Below are 17235 nucleotides of genomic sequence, written 5' to 3' on the forward strand. Positions count from 1 at the left end.
CTTTCCTCTTCTAAGATTATATTGTTATCTCAATTTTCTTTTAGTGGATTCATGATTCTGTCCCATCTTCTTGTTTTGTGATTTTTTTATTCTGTTTATTTTTACCAATTAATTTAGAACTTAAGTAAACCCTAATTATGCAACAGGACACAGCTCTTAATCCTTGGTCAAGGTTTTGTCTTGGCATCTTCTAAGCAAACCGACCCAGTGTTTTCATTTTAGCAAACAAAACAGGAAAAAAAATTCTCAAGGGATTTGAAATTTCAATACGTCTCTTCCAAATTATTAAAATGAATATAATTTTGTAACTGAATATAACCCTTCATATAACTATGCCACACTTCTTAGAACACAGATACATTGAGATTCCCTTTTACTTCTGAGTGGTGCTTTTCCGCCTGGTAAATAGACTTAAAGACAGCTAACTCCATCATTCCCTTCCTCCACCAAAGAATCCCCTTTATAGGCTTTGCAATTCCTCAGTTCCTCTCTACCTTCTCTGATCCTTCTCCCTTAAGCTTGTAGAATAAGTAATAAGTACTGGTTAACTGGCTAACTTATTTTGTGCAATAGTCTGTGAGATCATTTTGAATTAGAACTGTATTTTACTTGTTTCTTCATGCCCTGTGCATAATACAGAATCTAGTATACAGTAAGTACTAAAAATTGCTTGTTAAAGGTATGAATATAAAGAATTTGGAGAGGAAGTGGAATTAAATTGAAATTCACGTGAGTGACTGAATATAAAATGAGTACTTCTAAATTCATCTTTCCTTTGAGATCCACAGACATGTCCTGTCTTTAACTTACACACTGCAGGTCAAAAACTCTTCCTTTAGCTACTCCTTTAGTGTTTCATGAATTTGCTAGAGTCATTATCACACTCTGGTTGCTTAAAGTAAAAACCAAGCACTTCCTGGTTAACTCCTGGCCACCTCTCACTTCCCATCAGTCATAAGACTCATTCTCTGCTCTCCATTCACAAATCAATATTTCAATATTATATTCTTACTTAGTTACGACTAAGCTACTAAGCAGAGCACATTCTTTGATAATCTCATCAAATCTTGCTTTCCTCGTATATATTTTTTAAAGAGGAAAGAAAAGTGTGTTAGTCGAACAGTCATTTCCGATACTTTGCAACCCCATGGACTGTAGCCCACCAGGCTCCTCCATCCGTGGAATTCTCTAGGCCAGAATACTGGAGTGGGTAGCCATTCCTTTCTCCAGGGGATCTTCTTGACCCAGGGGTAGAAACCAAGTCTCTTGCATTGCAAGCAGATTCTTTATTGTCTGAGCCACCTAATTTTAATCAATTATGTATTCATTTTTCTCTACAACTCAAACTCTGTTTGTTGCCAGAATAGTTTCATTAAAGGATATATATGATCATTTTCTGTACCTCATTTGAAAATTTGAGTGGACATCTTTTTATGGCAATAAAACATGACCCAGAACATAGCATCCAAGGCTCTCCAAAGTGTCCTATTTTAACTAATATTTCCCTTTTCTGCACAGTTCTGTGTTAGCCTCTGCTCCATATATATGGAACTGATATCTATATATTTAAATGACCATGACTTACATATCATTCATCTTTTTCTCCTTTTCTTCTATTTACTTTCAGAACCCTTTTTCTGTAATCTTTGCTTCTGGACTCAGCTGAAATGTCCCCTCCATTTTGAAGTTTTGACTGATTTTCTTCATATTGCAGTGACAGTATCTTCTGAGGCTCTGAAACGCTGTACCTTTGTACAGTATTTAGTATATTTCTCTTATATTATGTGATGTGTGTGCTTTATTCGCATGTAAGCATATGAGCAACCTTATGAGAAACATATATTTTTATGTTTCCCCATTTATTAATTATGTCCCATAAGATAAAACATGTTATTTAGTAGACTTACTAAAATGAATTTTTACACTTTAAAATTGTCAATTAAAAATATCATTTTTCTATTTTAACCTACTTAAAGTGAGCTCCTAGAATGTCAAAATTATTTCCTCCAAAATATATACATATTACATATCTATTCCTGAATAAATACTATACAATACTGTGCCAATTAACAACTGGCAAAGTTCTCTGCATGTAAGTGCCATTTCCGAACTCCAGAAATTAATTTTTAACATGATCTATGTCTAAATTGCCAGTTCACTTCTGGGCCCAGCAAACATTCATCCTTTGCAGAGCAGTGTGTGAGGAACCTGCTGTTACGGCATCTGAGAAGTGGGTTTCAGCGATTCTATTGCTGTAGCTCTGCTATACTGGCTGTGGATTCTGTGAGAAAGTTTTGGTGTGGCCCCGTGACCTGAGCCACTGGCTCAATCTAAAAGTTATTCTGGAGAAACTCATGGAAAGAGGCCACAAAGTGACTATGTTGGTGACTCCACAAAATTTTATCATTGACTACAGCAAGCCTTCCACCATGAACTTCAAGATTCTCCCCACGCCACAGGACAGAAAGGCTAATGAAAACAGACTAAATGACTTTTTAGATCTATCAGTTAATGTCATGCCTTCATTATCACCTTGGCAGTCAGCAAAATCTGCAAGATTTTTTTTCTTCAAATGAGTGGATATTTAAAACTTGTCTGTGAGAGTGCTGTCTACCACTGGACAATCTTGAAGAAACTCCAGGACACCAACTATAATGTTATGATTATAGACCCTATGATGCCCTGTGGAGAGCTGATTGCTGAGATTCTAGGAAACCCTTCTGTATACACCCTAAGGTATTCCATGGGTGGCACAATGGAGAAATACTGTGGGCAAATTCCATCCTCACCTTCCTATGCGCCTGTTGACATGACAGGACTAACATACAAAATGACCTTTATGCAAAGTGTACAAAATTTAATGCTTTCCATTTTCTTTGACTTCTGGCTCCAACAACATAACACTCAGCTTTGGGACTAGTTTTAAAGTGAAGTGTTAGGTAAGGGACTCTGCTTTTCATTCTAAAGTAGTTATTACGAAAAGCTAAGGAGGTTTAAGAAAAGTCTAGGAAGATGAAAGGAATATATTTTTCAAACTGTCACTTCCCCCAAATCTCCACAATTAATATCAATGAACTATGGTTTAATAACTAATTGGGAAAGGGAGGCAAGAAATGTCTTGCTGTGGTTCCTCTTTCTTTACAGTCATCTATCTTGTAGAATACTTCAATACCTAAAAGATCGTTACCAAAACAAAATGAAATATAAAACTTGCTAATAAGTATCAACCCAATGAAAATGTATTTTTTGTCTTATGCAGAATATCACAGGTAAGTCTAATACCCTGAGCTTTCCAGTGGTAAAGAATCTCCCCACAATGCAGAAGATGCAGGAGATGCAGGTTCAATCCCTGGGTCAGGAAAATACCCTGGAGGAAGAAATGGCAACCCACACCAGTATTCTTACTAGAAAAATTCCATGCACAGAGAAGCCTGTTGGACAATAGTCCATAGGGTTGCAAAGGTTCAGACACAACCAAGCAATTGAGCACAAACACACAGCGAGTTTTCATAGGGGAGGACATTGGACTTCTGCTCAGTTCAGTTCAGTCGCTCAGTCGTGTCCAACTCTTTGTGACCCCATGGCTGCAGCACACCAGGCCTCCCCGTCCATCGCCAACTCCCAGAGTTTACTCAAACTCATGTCCATTGAGTCGGGGATGCCATCCAACCATCTCATCCTCTGTTGTCCCCTTCTCCTCCCACCTTCAAGCTTTCCCAGCATCAGGGTCTTTTCCAATGAGTCAGTTCTTCGCTTCAGGTGGCCAAAGTGTTGGAGTTTCAGCTTCAACTTCAATCTTTTCAATGAACAGTCAAGACTGATTTCCTGTAGGATGGACTAGTGGGATCTCCTTGCAGTCCTAGGGACTGTTCAGTAAAGGGAGTGTAATGTTTGTTAAATGAGAAAGATAATCTCCTTACCTGACTCCAGTAATAAACTGAAACCTGAGCTATTTTAACAACGGGATTAAATTTGTTATTTGAATTTTTCTCTACAATTTTTGAAAATCACATTATTAGAATTAAAATTTATACCACCATTCTGTTGGGCCTCTATTTCTATGTCTCTCTGAAATTTGGGATGAAAATTTAGTAAGTCCTATGTGAACTGCTTTATCATCGCTGGTCATGTTGAAAAGTGTCCAGTATGTTATACTTCTTGTGTGCATGCTCAGTCACTTTAATCATGTCTGACTCTTTGTAACCCTATGGACTGTATCCCACAGGCTTCTCTGTCCATGGGATTCTCCTGGCAAGAGTACTGGAGTGGGTTTTCATGCCCTCCTCCAGGGGATATTCCCAACCCAGGAATAAAACCCATGTCTCCTGCACCTCCCGCTTTGTAGGTGGATTCTTTATTTACCCACTGAACCACCTGGGAAGCCTGCTATACTTCTTAGGGGAGTATGATACAGAAACCTAAAAAATTAAGTATAAACTTAAAAGAGTTTATAGCTCTAAATGTTAAAAAGAGCATATTTTTCACTACACTAGTTACATATATTCTATTTGCAATTGTTTGCCTTTCCTAATAAAGAATCATTTTCTTTTGCAATTTTCACATATCTAGCTCATATCTGATTCCATCAACTGAGGCTGGCTTTCATTCCAAAATTTTTTTCTTTTACTAAAGTATAGTTCATTTACAAGTTGTGTTAATTTCTGCTGTATAGCCAAATAATTCAGTTTTGCATAGTATACATTATTTATCTTCTTTTTCATTATAATTTATCTTACAATATTGAATATATTTCTCTGTGCTTTACAGGGCTTCCCTTGTAGCTCAGTCAGTTAAGAATCTGCCTGCAGTGCAGGAGACCTGGGTTCGATCCCTGGGTTGGGAAGATCCCCTGGAGAAGGAAATGGCAACCCACTCCAGTATCCTTGCCTGGAAAATCTCATGGACAGAAGAGCCTGGTGGGCTGCAGTCGATGGGGTCGCAAAGAGTCGGGCACGATTGAGCTAACTAACACTTACTTACTTACTTTGTTGTTTATCCATTCTATATAAAAGAGTGTACCTCTGCTAACCCAGAACTCCCAGTCTATCCCTCCCACACCTATCCCCCCATTGAACCACAAGTCTGCTCTCTCTGAATGTTTCTGTTTCATAGATAGTTTCATTTGCATCATACTTTAGATTCTACATATAAGTGGTATCATATGGTGTTCATGTTTCTCTTTCTGACTCACTTCACTTAGTATGATAATCTGTAGTCATATTCATATTGTTGCAAATGGCATTATTTTATTCTTTCTTATTATGACTGAGTAGTATTCCATTGTATATATGTACCACATCTTCTTCATCCATTCATCTGTTGATGGACATTTAGGTTTTTTTCATGAACTGGCTATTGTGAATAGTGCTGCTATGGATAATAGGGGTGCATGTATGTTTTTGAATTATAACTTTTTCCATTTATTCCCAGGAATAGGATTGATGAATCATATGGTAATTCTATTTTTAGGTTTTTGAGGAACTTCCATACTGTTTTCCACAGCTGTACCAACTTACATTCCTACCAACAGTGTAGGAACTTTCCTTTTTCCCCACACCCTCTCCAGCAGTTTTTATCACTCCAAATATTTTTGAGAGTCATGAAGAAACGTGAACTAACAAACAAAAGATCATATTGGATATTAGAAATAATAACTAATTTAACTTCCTTAATGTAATAGTTTTTTAGGGCTGCTATAGTGAGTGAAGTCGCTCAGTCATGTCCGACTCTTTATGACCCTGTGGACTGTAGCCTACCAGGCTCCTCTGTCCATGGGATTCTCCAGGCAAGAATACTGGAGTGGGTTGCCATTTCCTTCTCCAGGGGATCTTCCCAACCCAAGGATTGAACCCGGGTCTCCCGCATTGCGGGCAGATGCTTTAACCTCTGAGCCACCAGGAAAGCCCTTAGGGCTGCTATAACTAAATCTAAAAGACTGGGTGGTATAAAAAGAAATTTATCGTCTCGCAGATCCAGAAGCTAGAAGTTAAAGAACAAAGTGTTGTCAGAGCTGCTTTCCCTTGAGGCCTGCCTGTCTGACTTGTAGATGTCCACCCTCTTGCTATGTCCTCTCATAGTCTTTCCTTTGTGTATGCACATTCTTTGAGTCTCTTTGTCTTATAAGGTGACCTGTCATATTGGATTAGGAGTCATTCTTATGGACTTATTTAACTTTAATTATCTCTTTAAAAATAAGTGCTGGTCTTCCCTGGTGGCTCAGATGGTAAAGAGTTGGCCTGCAATGCAGGAGTCCTGGGTTCGATCCTTGGGTAGGGAAGATCCCCTGGATAAGGGAATGGGTAACTCATTCCAGTATTCTTGCCTGGAGAATTCCACGGACAGAGGAACCTAGTGGGCTACAGTCCATGGGGTCACATAGAGTCAGACACGACTGAGTGACTAACACACACACCTCTTTAAAGGACCTACCTTCAAATACTCTCAGACTTCAGTACATGAATATTAGAGGAACATAATTCAGTCCATAATTTTGATTTTTAATAGATACATTGTTTCATAGAGCTAAAATTAAAAAAAAATAAAAAGCAATTAAAAATCATTAGCCTTACACATGATTTTGAATTTACACTGCATTCATTTATTTCACAATAAATAATTTAACAACCAATAAGCACTTCCTGGTGTAGACAGTGAGTTAGGCTCTATGAATTCAAGGTAAATAAGACCAGGGCCTTGACCTCAATTCTTTTTTCAGAAATACATGTAAAACATAGAATTAGGAATATATTCTGATAATTAGAGATGCTGTCCTAGTTCCAATCAATAATTTTGTGGGATATTTGTTGTATTACTCATTAATATAGTGAAGGTATATGATTCTGTATGGATACATATTATGAAACAAATATAGTTCTTAGTAACAACTGGAAAATTTCAACTCTATTATCTTTAACAGAGCTTTCTTTTACTGTAAGCACTGTGCTTCCCTGATAGCACAGCAGTAAAGAATCCACCTACAGTGCTGGAAACCCAGGCTCGATTCCTGGGTTGGGAAGATCCCCTGAATAAGGGAATGGCAATCCACTCCAGTAATCTTTCTTGGAGAATTTCATGGACAGAGGAGTCTGGAGGGCCACAGTCCATGGGGTCACAAAGAGGCAGACATGATTGAGCAACTAACACTTTCACAGTCATTGATTTTCATTGCTATACTCTATCATGTTCTTTATTAAGCAATTCTGAATGCACTATGAGTATCATTTCATTCTTGATATAATGATAAACATAGTTAATATGAATTGCTAAAAAAATTGAATAGAACAAAAGCATATATAATGAATGATAATTGGCCTTATGTTTTTCTTATACAAGAAGTTTTAACTTTTCTTGTCTTTTCATCAAGATATTGTCTTAGTATTATTAAACATGTATATATATTCTTTTTTTTTTTTTTTACCAATAAGGACAATGACTAATCATCTTTATCTTTTCACTTAATATGGATTTGACAAATTTACTCGCAACATATTAAAATCTACATTATTCTTTAAATTGATGAAGTAATATTCATATGAATGGATATAACAGATCACTGAACTGGTCTAATGTGAAAGCCATAGTTAAAATTTTCTAGCTCTGGTGTTACAAAAAAAAAATGTTGCCCTAAACTCATTGTACTTATATCTCAGCCACAATGCCCTCTAAAATTTTTGAACCATTTAGCTCTTATCCTCAGACCTTTACATATGTGTGTTAGTCACTTAGTTGTGTCCAACTCTACGCGACAACATGGACTGTGGCCCTCCAGGCACCTATGTTCACGCAATTCTCCAGAGAAGAACACTGGAATGGGTTGCCATTCCCTTCTCAGGGGATCTTCCCAACCCAGGGATTGAACTCCCATCTCTTGCATTGCACGCAGACTCTTTACCATCTGAGCCACCAGGGAAGCCCGATTATTTAATTTTCTTATGGGCTATTTATCTTTTTGATCTCTAACTGGTCTGGTCTGGCATTTAGGGATTTTAAAGCCTTTTTTTAATGATATGTATTACAAACATCTTTTTAACTCATTAATTGACTTTGAAATTGTAACTAATTTATATCAACATAAAATATTTTATAAAATTTTAAAGTTTTATACATGTGTTTCAGATTTTAGAAATATCAAACCAATACAAAGTGAATAAATGCAAGTATATAGTTGAAATAAACGATGAAATAAACTTCTGTATGTCCTATAAACAAGTTAAGAAATAAATTGTTGCCAGTTTCTTAAGAACACCTTTCTTCCAATAGAAACTACAAACCTGAATTTCATGAACATTTTCTTAGAAATTTTATGTCTATCATTATATGTGACTTCCTCAACACTCTACTGTTTAGATTTTCTAAAATACTATACAAATAGAATCATAGACGTGCTACTTATGCTGAATACTCTTAAAGATGCAATCATGTGTTTTCTTATTTTTTTAAGCTCTACGGATAGTGTTCTGTTGTGTGATTATACCATGACATTCTGTGGATGGACAACTATTTATAATATTTTATATAACATGACTATTATAAATATTCCTGTACATGTACTCTGTTGTAGAAGAGAAATAGTACTAATAGGATATAAACTGTATATCTATATTTATATTTCCCCTTACTAGGTAATTTCAGAGTTTTCTCCAAAGCAATTATACTTCCACCAAGTTTATACAGATTTTTGCCTTAGCCAACACAGCATTTTGGTCCTCATTGTGCCACATCATTACTTTTAGCGTTATTATTGAATGAGTTTTAGTAACAGTCATCCTGAGGAATAATTGACATACTGTAAAATTTCCCCACACACCATGATATTTACTATGTTTACAAAGTTCAACCATTGTCTCCATGTTCTAATTCCGTAATCCCCCCAAGAAATAATTTTTTTTTTAAGTTTTGTTAGTGAGATGGGTCTGAAATGGCATCTTAGGTTTTATTTAGATTCCCTTGGTTATTCCTGAGATTGAGTAAATTTTTATACAAGGCTTTAGCCAGTTCATGGGCCATTTCAAGGTCCAGAGCTGGTGCTGAGGTCTGGACATTTATTACTCAACATGGAGGTGGGAACGACTCTTCTTGTGTGCCTTGGCACATGGTGTTGGTGATACGATCAAAAAGAAACAGCCTATAGCTGAGTTCTCAGAGATACAGAGTTTTTTTGCCATGTCTGCAGCCAGGAACACATTCTTTGGGTCTGTAACCTTGTTGCAAACTTCCCTTCTCAAATGTCATTTTCTGTTTTGGAGTGCACCCAAATTTCACAATCTCCTATCTGGATCCCAGGGCTCCTACAAAGACACATATATCTGTGGATAAACACCAAATCATTGCTGGGGAGAGTACCTGAGACACATCTTATTTGGTCATCCTGCTCAAAATATTTGGAAGGGTAATACTCCCTTCCCTTGTATTTCTTCTGGAGTACCTTGATTATTATTAGCTTTTTGCTCTTTTATTATGGATTTTAAAAATTAAAAGCAAAATTCTACAAAAATCATCAAATTTCATGAAGCTTGGGGTTTTGAACTTTCAGTAAGAATTACGAGGAATCTGTATACTGATTTGAAGAGAACGGTCATCTTTATGATTTTTGATTTCCTATCAATGAATGTGATAGCTCTTTATTTTACTATAATGAATTTCAGTAAGACATTATAATTCTAATTATAAAAAGTTTGTATATCTTTTTTATAACTATTCAGGAATTATAACTCAAAGTATACATTTTAGTTATATTTTCTTTTATTTATACACAAAAATTGCAGTTGTCATTTCATCTATTTTGTATTCATTGAAGTATCAGACTCTCACATTTATTCTAATAACAAATCTATATATTCTTTTGGAATAAACAGAGAATTTCAGATTATCTAAATAGACACTCAAGAGCAAAAACTCAGGATGGGAAATCACCACAGGAACCAGTGCCTGGGTAGGAACACCTGAAATGTAATTGATGAATTGCTGGAGATTCACTGTGGATAATTCTGAGAGAAAAAATCTAATGGGATCCAGTCATATGGGGGTCCCCAAAATATAGTAAGTTTTACTTCCAGGAACTCAATCAATTTTCCATATTAAATATCAGGAAAAAATCTCTTGCTTTCAGTGAGGGGAGGCAGAAAGGAAGTATTCTGAAAGAAGCTGTTCTTTCAGAACAGCTGTTCTTACCAACACTGTTCTTAGCAACAAGGTCCGTCCTCAGGGTAAACTAGTTAATGGGTGCCCAATGTGCTGGGGGTATTATCAGAGCCTAACTGACCTGGGGCAAGAGAAACACCCTACTCCAGGCCCCTCTAGACTACTACATGGAAAAAGGATATCTTAACTCCAGACCATCCTGCTCCATATAAAGTGGAAAAAAAAAAAAAGAAAATGAGAAATAGTTGTGAAGAGTCCAGAGGCTTAGACTCAGTAAAATACTGAGACCAATCCTAGGACTCTAGAATGCTTCTCTCCCCAATTTACCACCACATTTTAAAAAATCCATTTACAATTCTACCCAGTACATCATGTCTGGGTATCAAGAAAAAAATTACAGGGCACATCAAAAGGCAAAAACACATTTTGAGTACACAGAGCAATCATCAGAACCAGAGATGCCAAGGATGTTGTAATTATCAAAGCAAGGATTTAAAACAACTCTGAGTAATATGCTAAGGGCTCTAATGGATAAAGTAGACAGTATGTAAGAATAGATGACCTGTATAAGCAGAGACATGCAAATCCTGAGAAAAACCAAAAAAGAGATAAATACATTGTAACAAAAATGAATTAAAGAATGAAATTATACTAATTCTATATAGTCATTTTTAAAGGATAGAAGTGGAGGGAATAATTTCTAACACATTTTATGAGAATTGTTGTTTTTGTTTAGTTGCTAAAAGCTGTCCGTTTCTTTTGTAACTCCATGGACTGTAGCCTCCCAGTCTCCTCTGTTCATGTGATTTTCCAGGCAAGGATACTGGAGTGGGTAGCCATGTCCTCCTCCAGGAAAATCTTCCTGACCAAGGGATTGAACCCTTGTCTCTTACATCTCTTGCATTAGTAGGTGGGTTCTTTACCACTAGCACCACCTGGAAGGCCTTAGTGCCCATTAATCAATTATTTATATACTTCTCCACTGTGTTCATAACTCATTTTGTATAATATAATTCTAGGAAAAAGATTGGCAGTAAATTTTAATTCCATATTTTTGCTTTACCAGTCCTCAGTATGACATTTAGAATGTCTTAGGAAATTATATAACAAATTTTGCACACTTTTGCACAATTTTGTTCTTTTCACATTTGACTGACTTTGCATTTCACACTGTGCATAACTGCTTCAAATAGAGAATTCTAGTGAACACTTTAAGCTTGGTCTTTCTTAAAATGTGGTCTACAGTTTCAATCAATAACTTTACCTAAGGACTTAGTAATCAAGGCAGGATGTCACATACATGGAACAAGCCATGAAAAGAACATAAACATATTGGTAAAAAAACTGAGGCAGTGCTCTCATCCAATCTCTGACATTTCCAAGCTCAATATCCTTGGAAATTGCCTCTTTACTATCAAATTAAACCTTTGCCTATGTTACTTCAGACATATATCCAAACACTACAACGTAGTAACATTCTAAAAACAGGCTATACACTCTAGGGAATGTTTGATTACCAGTTTCGAATAAAATCCTCAAGAAAGGAGCATTCAATTTTCTTTACTTAGATGTAAAACAAGTTTTCTGTGTATATAAGTGATTGACTGGATACTTGCACATACATTTTTTTTTTTCTTCTCCATAAGTCTATAAAATGAATACTTGGAATTTGTCTCTTTCAAAAAATATCATTGAGAGATAACACTCAAATAAGTGTGTGATATTAATAATGCATGCATGTGTACTCTACATTCCAGAGATAATTGTATTAGGTATAAGTTACTCAGTGATTTCCTACTGAGAAAACAATGGCAAATCAATGAAGTGATAATATTTGACTCAGCAAGATAAGGCAAGCTGATATTTGTGAGATCCTTCAACAGTGAAAGTGAACAAGCAGCAGTGAAAGCTGAAACAAGCTGAAAAGTAGAAAGAGACTGAATGGAAATTAGAAAACCACTGAGAGTTGACTCGGTGTTAATAAGCTAGAACTACTCTGTCATCTGCATTTAACTGGGGAGAAACAATGAGTATTAAATCCACCAGGACTTGGAGCTGTGGTTAAAATTTCTGATTGAATTTATTTCCTGAAAGAACTTATTTTTGTCAAAGAATTGCATTTTTATTTGATTTTGTTGAATTTATTTTTATTTTGCACATTACTGTTCTTTCACTACCCAAACATTCTCTCTGCCTCCTTCCCACCTCCCATCCTTCGTCTTCTATTTTTTTTCCCTTTGTCCCTTCCCTCCCTGAATCCCTTCTTCCTTATTCCTTTACATTTCCTCTCCTTTTAACATTTAGATGTGATAAGAAATCTAGAGAAACCACATTTATTGTTTTCCCCTGTAGAACATCAGAAAATCAATGCTGCAATTTTCCCCCAGCAGGTATGTATGCTAATGACTTGGAGTAAACTTTATTTTCTCCAGGAAGACCCACTATGCTATGTGAGACCATGGGAAAAGCAGAAATTTGGCTCATCAGGACCTGTTGGGATTTTTAATTTCCTTGCCCATACTTACTGAAATTTGAGTTTGTAGGAGGTTTGTATTGTAAATCTGCCAAACTATTACCTAAGGTAAGCCTATTACAGTAAAGGGATTATTTTTGTGTCTTGTATGATAAAATCTTTATTGTCCTTTAAAGCTTATGTATCAATAAGAGATATGGTGCAGAATGTCTTCAGTTTACTACTCCAAATATATTTTCAAAACTATTGGGGTCTTGTATGAATGATGTTGCCTTTTTTTCCCCCTTTACATTGATATTTAAGCAGAAGAATGAAGTCTTCCAAGTGACATGTTAAAAATATAAGTGTGTTCATATATTTACAGATATTGGATTGAAAGAACCTTGGAAATCACTAAGGAGCCTGCTGTAGTCTTCCTAACAAACATGATGGACTTATGAATAGGGGTATTTATTATGATCAGCTGAGTGATAAGTTGCTTTAGTGAATCTTGAGCAGACTCTTGCTACAGACTTTGGTCAGTAAGAAGAAGTGTTGCTGGAAGACATGAAATCAGACAGGGCTTCTTGGAGAGCAATGGACTTTACTCAGCCAGGAAAGAGTTGAAAAAAGTTTTCTCATATGACAATGAGTTCAATTTCAAATTCACTTTAAGAAGTGAAAAGAATTTTCTGGTGAAGATTTCTAGAAACTGTCTGGTTAATACAAAGTTTCAGTCTCATCAGAGAGCATAAGAAATAAATTGGGAGTCATCAACATAAATTCAGTCAGTTCAGTTCAGTATAGCTCAGTCGTGTCCGACTCTTTGTGACCCCATGAATTGCAGCACACCAGGCCTCCCTGTCCATCACCAACTCCCAGAGTTTACTCAAACTCATGCCCATGGAGTCAGTGATGCCATCCAGCCATCTCATCCTCTGTCAGCCCCTTCTCCTCCTGCCCCCAATCCCTCCCAGCACCGGGGTCTTTTCCAATGAGTCAACTCTTCGCATGAGGTGGCCAAAGTACTGGAGTTTCAGCTTCAGCATCAGTCCTTCCAATGAACATCCAGGACTGATCTCCTTTAGGATGGACTGGTTGGATCTCCTTCCAGTCCAAGGGACCCTCAAGAGTCTTCTCCAACACCACAGTTCAAAAGCATCAATTCTTTGGTGCTCAGCTTTCTTCATAGTCCAACTCTCACATCCATACATGACCACTGGAAAAACCATAGCCTTGACTAGACGGACCTTTGCTGGAAAAGTAATGTCTCTGCTTTTTAATATGCTATCTAGGTTGGTCATAACTTTCCTTCCAAGGAGTAAGCTTCTTTTAATTTCATGGCTGCAGTCATCATCCACAATGATTTTGGAGCCCCCCCAAAAAAAGTCTGACACTGTTTTTACTGTCTCCCCATCTATTTCCTATGAGGTGATGGGACCGGATGCCATGACCTTACTTTTCTGAATGTTAAGCTTTAAGCCAACTTTTTCACTCTCCTGTTTCAATTTCATCAAGAGGCTTTTTAGTTCCTCTTCACTCTCAGCCATAAGGGTGGTGTCATCTGCATATCTGAGGTTATTGATATTTCTTCTGGCAATCTTGATGCCGGCTTGTGCTTCTTCCAGCCCAGCGTTTCTCATGATGTACTCTGCATATAAGTTAAATAAGCAGGGTGACAATATACAGCCTTGACGTACTCCTTTTCCTGTTTGGAACCAGTCTTGTTCCATGCCCAGTTCTAACTGTTGCTTCCTGACCTGCATACAGGTTTCTCAAGAGGCAGGTCAGGTGGTCTGGTATTCCCATCTCTTTCAGAATTTTCCACAGTTTATTGTGATCCACACAGTCGAAGGCTTTGGCATAGTCAATAAAGCAGAAATAGATGTTTTTCTATTAGAAACCATAAAACTGAGAAACCTAAACGTTGAACTGGTTCTTTATGACCATAATATCTGGGTATTTTGGGGTGAAAAAGAAAATCATATATCCATATTTCAATGTTATTAAAGAATAAATATGAGCTGCCAGAAATACTGGAAGGAAACAATATTTAGAAGTAAAAGGAAATAAGAGGTAAACTTAGAAAGAATATTGTACTATATTAATAGGCAGTGAGGAGACAGATATTCATTAATCTGGGTGTAGGTAAATGATCTGATAAAGAATTTGCCCATGATATGGGAAACCCCAGTTCAATTCCTGGGTCTGGAATATCCCCTGGAGCAGAGAAAGGCTGCAGTATTCTTGAGTTTCCCTGGTGGCTCAGATGCTAAAGAATCTGCCTGCAATGTGGGAGACGTGGGTTCAATCCCTGAGTTGGGAAAATCCCCTGGAGGAGGACATGGCAACCCATTCCAGTATTATTGCATGGAGAATCCTCATGGACAGAGGAGACTGGTGGGCTACAGTCCATGGGGTCACAAAGTTGCTCACATGAGTGAATAGCTAAGCACAGCACAGCACAAGTCAATGAGCATATTCTCCGTAGGAGATAGCAGGTTAAGAGGTATTCCCAGCAGAGTTCCTGATTTCTGTTAAGGGTAACATTGATACTGAAGTTTAAATTTTCACTTCATTTGGAGGAGAACAGATGCATATATGTGTGTGGCTGAGTCCCTTTTTGCCCACCTGAAAATATAACAATATTGTTGGTATGCTATACTGCAATATAAAATAGGACATTAAAAATTGTTTTAAATGAAATTTGTTAACTACAAATTGGCACTTACCAAGAGCATTGCCAATGACTGAACAGCAAGGCATTTGCCATCTGCCTCTACTGAGATTGAACCCCATGCTGCTATAGCTGTTGACCTTCAACAACCCCCAAGGAAGTTCGGGGTGGAGTGAGGCACTCTGTGCTCCAGGGAATCTAGTAGGACAGGTCTTTAGCTAGTTGGATGTTTTTAGGAACAGATTTTATGATCTCAATCCTTACATCTCCTCATATCTAGAGGAGCACTAAATCCCTTCATGGTGACATCAGACCCTCATGACTAACAAAAAATCTTTTGTAAATTGAGTGCTTCATGATATTGAAGCCCCTCCCTCCCTTCACCCAAATCTTATATATTGACTTTCCCCCACTGCTGCTTTGGAGCAGTCTCGCAGAGCTATCTGAGATGCTGCCTCCTGGACTGCAGTCCTCATTTTGACCCAAACAAAACTTAACTCATAACTCTTAAGTTGTACATCTTTTTTTAGTCGACAAATTTCACTTCAGGATTCTGAGTATGTTTTCATGCCAATCAAGTTATAGCTGAAGACAAGCTCTATTGAGTGTTATTACTGGAGATAATAATACATTACCTAAACTAATTAAAAGAACAGAAAGAGGCATGATGCATTCCATGGCTCACCAGATAACACCATGCCATGCTATTAAGTTTATCCTTCCACCCCCAACTTTTCACATGCAATTTCAAAAAAATAACAGACATATTTCATAAGAGGGGGAAATGATTCTACTTCAAACCCAATTATTAATATAGATACTTGGGTAATATGAATACCAATCATGGCTTATGTCTCTGATGAAAAAATTATGCCAGTCACTAAACACAGAATAGAAAAGCACTGTGAGTTAAATCAAGACTCCTAATGAAACATGATATAAGTATGTAAGTCTTAATACATCTGTGTGTATGTATAATTTCTTTTTCTCAATCACTGTTTAGGGAGATGAATCAAAATGGTAAAACACCAATTTCTAGGATATCAGATATTCTCTTAACATTAGCTAAGCTAAAAATAGCAGTCTACATTTTTTTATGACACTGTCCTTTCCCTGGTAATTTTACTAGCTTTAAAGTGAGAAACATCATTAATTGTAGGGTGACTACAAATAGTTAGAAAGAGATAACAGATCTCTAGAGCATGACATTCACATATATTCCATTTCTTAAAAGATCCTTTTTAGCCCTATTAATAAGTGAAGCAATAAAGGTGAGTAAAGTATCCTGAACTAATAACAGGAAGTTAGATCGAGTTATTTAAAATATACTGACTATAAACTGGTATGCTACAAATAGTTTGTAGTTTGAAACCCTTCTTGGGCTTCCTTACAAGGAATACCTTTACAAATTTGTGAACAGGTCTGTGGTTCATAAAATTAATTTTGAGAGGCGAGTGGCTCCAACAGTAAAGAGAGTTTGTGCGCCACCTGTCGGTCATGCAGGGCAGAGCAGGATGATCTGAACAGAATTTAGAGGACATGCGTGCTTCTCACCCTACTGGCTGAAATGTTAAGTCCCTCTGTCTGTTAACGCCCCCAGATACTTTCTGATGGCACTAGTGATGCTCTGCTCCAGCCATGCCTGCTTTCCTGTCTGGGACGTGCCTCACTCCTTGGAGCCAATACGTGTGGAACAAAAGAGTCAGCATTTTAGGCTAATATAGTGAAAAAAAAAAAAAAAAAAATCACCTTTATCCTGCCTCATCAGATTTTCCTCCACTGGATCTTCATCCTGTTAGGCACAGAGAACTGCAGCTCTGCTTAGAATAAAATTCTAGTTGATAAAGCATTATGCTATCTTGATCATAATCACAAATTAAACTAAAGAATAAGATGAAAGTGAAAAATATTTCATATTGTCCCATTTGGGAATTGGAGTACAGAGTTGACTCCAAGAAAGCAGGGG

General features: G+C 37.0%; 1 pseudogene; it reads left to right on the forward strand.

The window, feature by feature from the left end:
• The first annotated feature begins 2138 nt into the window (after positions 1-2138).
• On the forward strand, positions 2139-16983 carry LOC133058697 (UDP-glucuronosyltransferase 2A3-like; annotated as a pseudogene).
• The last annotated feature ends 252 nt before the right edge of the window (positions 16984-17235 follow it).

Source organism: Dama dama, chromosome 6 (assembly GCF_033118175.1).
Source record: "Dama dama isolate Ldn47 chromosome 6, ASM3311817v1, whole genome shotgun sequence".
Taxonomy (NCBI): Eukaryota; Metazoa; Chordata; class Mammalia; order Artiodactyla; family Cervidae; genus Dama; species Dama dama.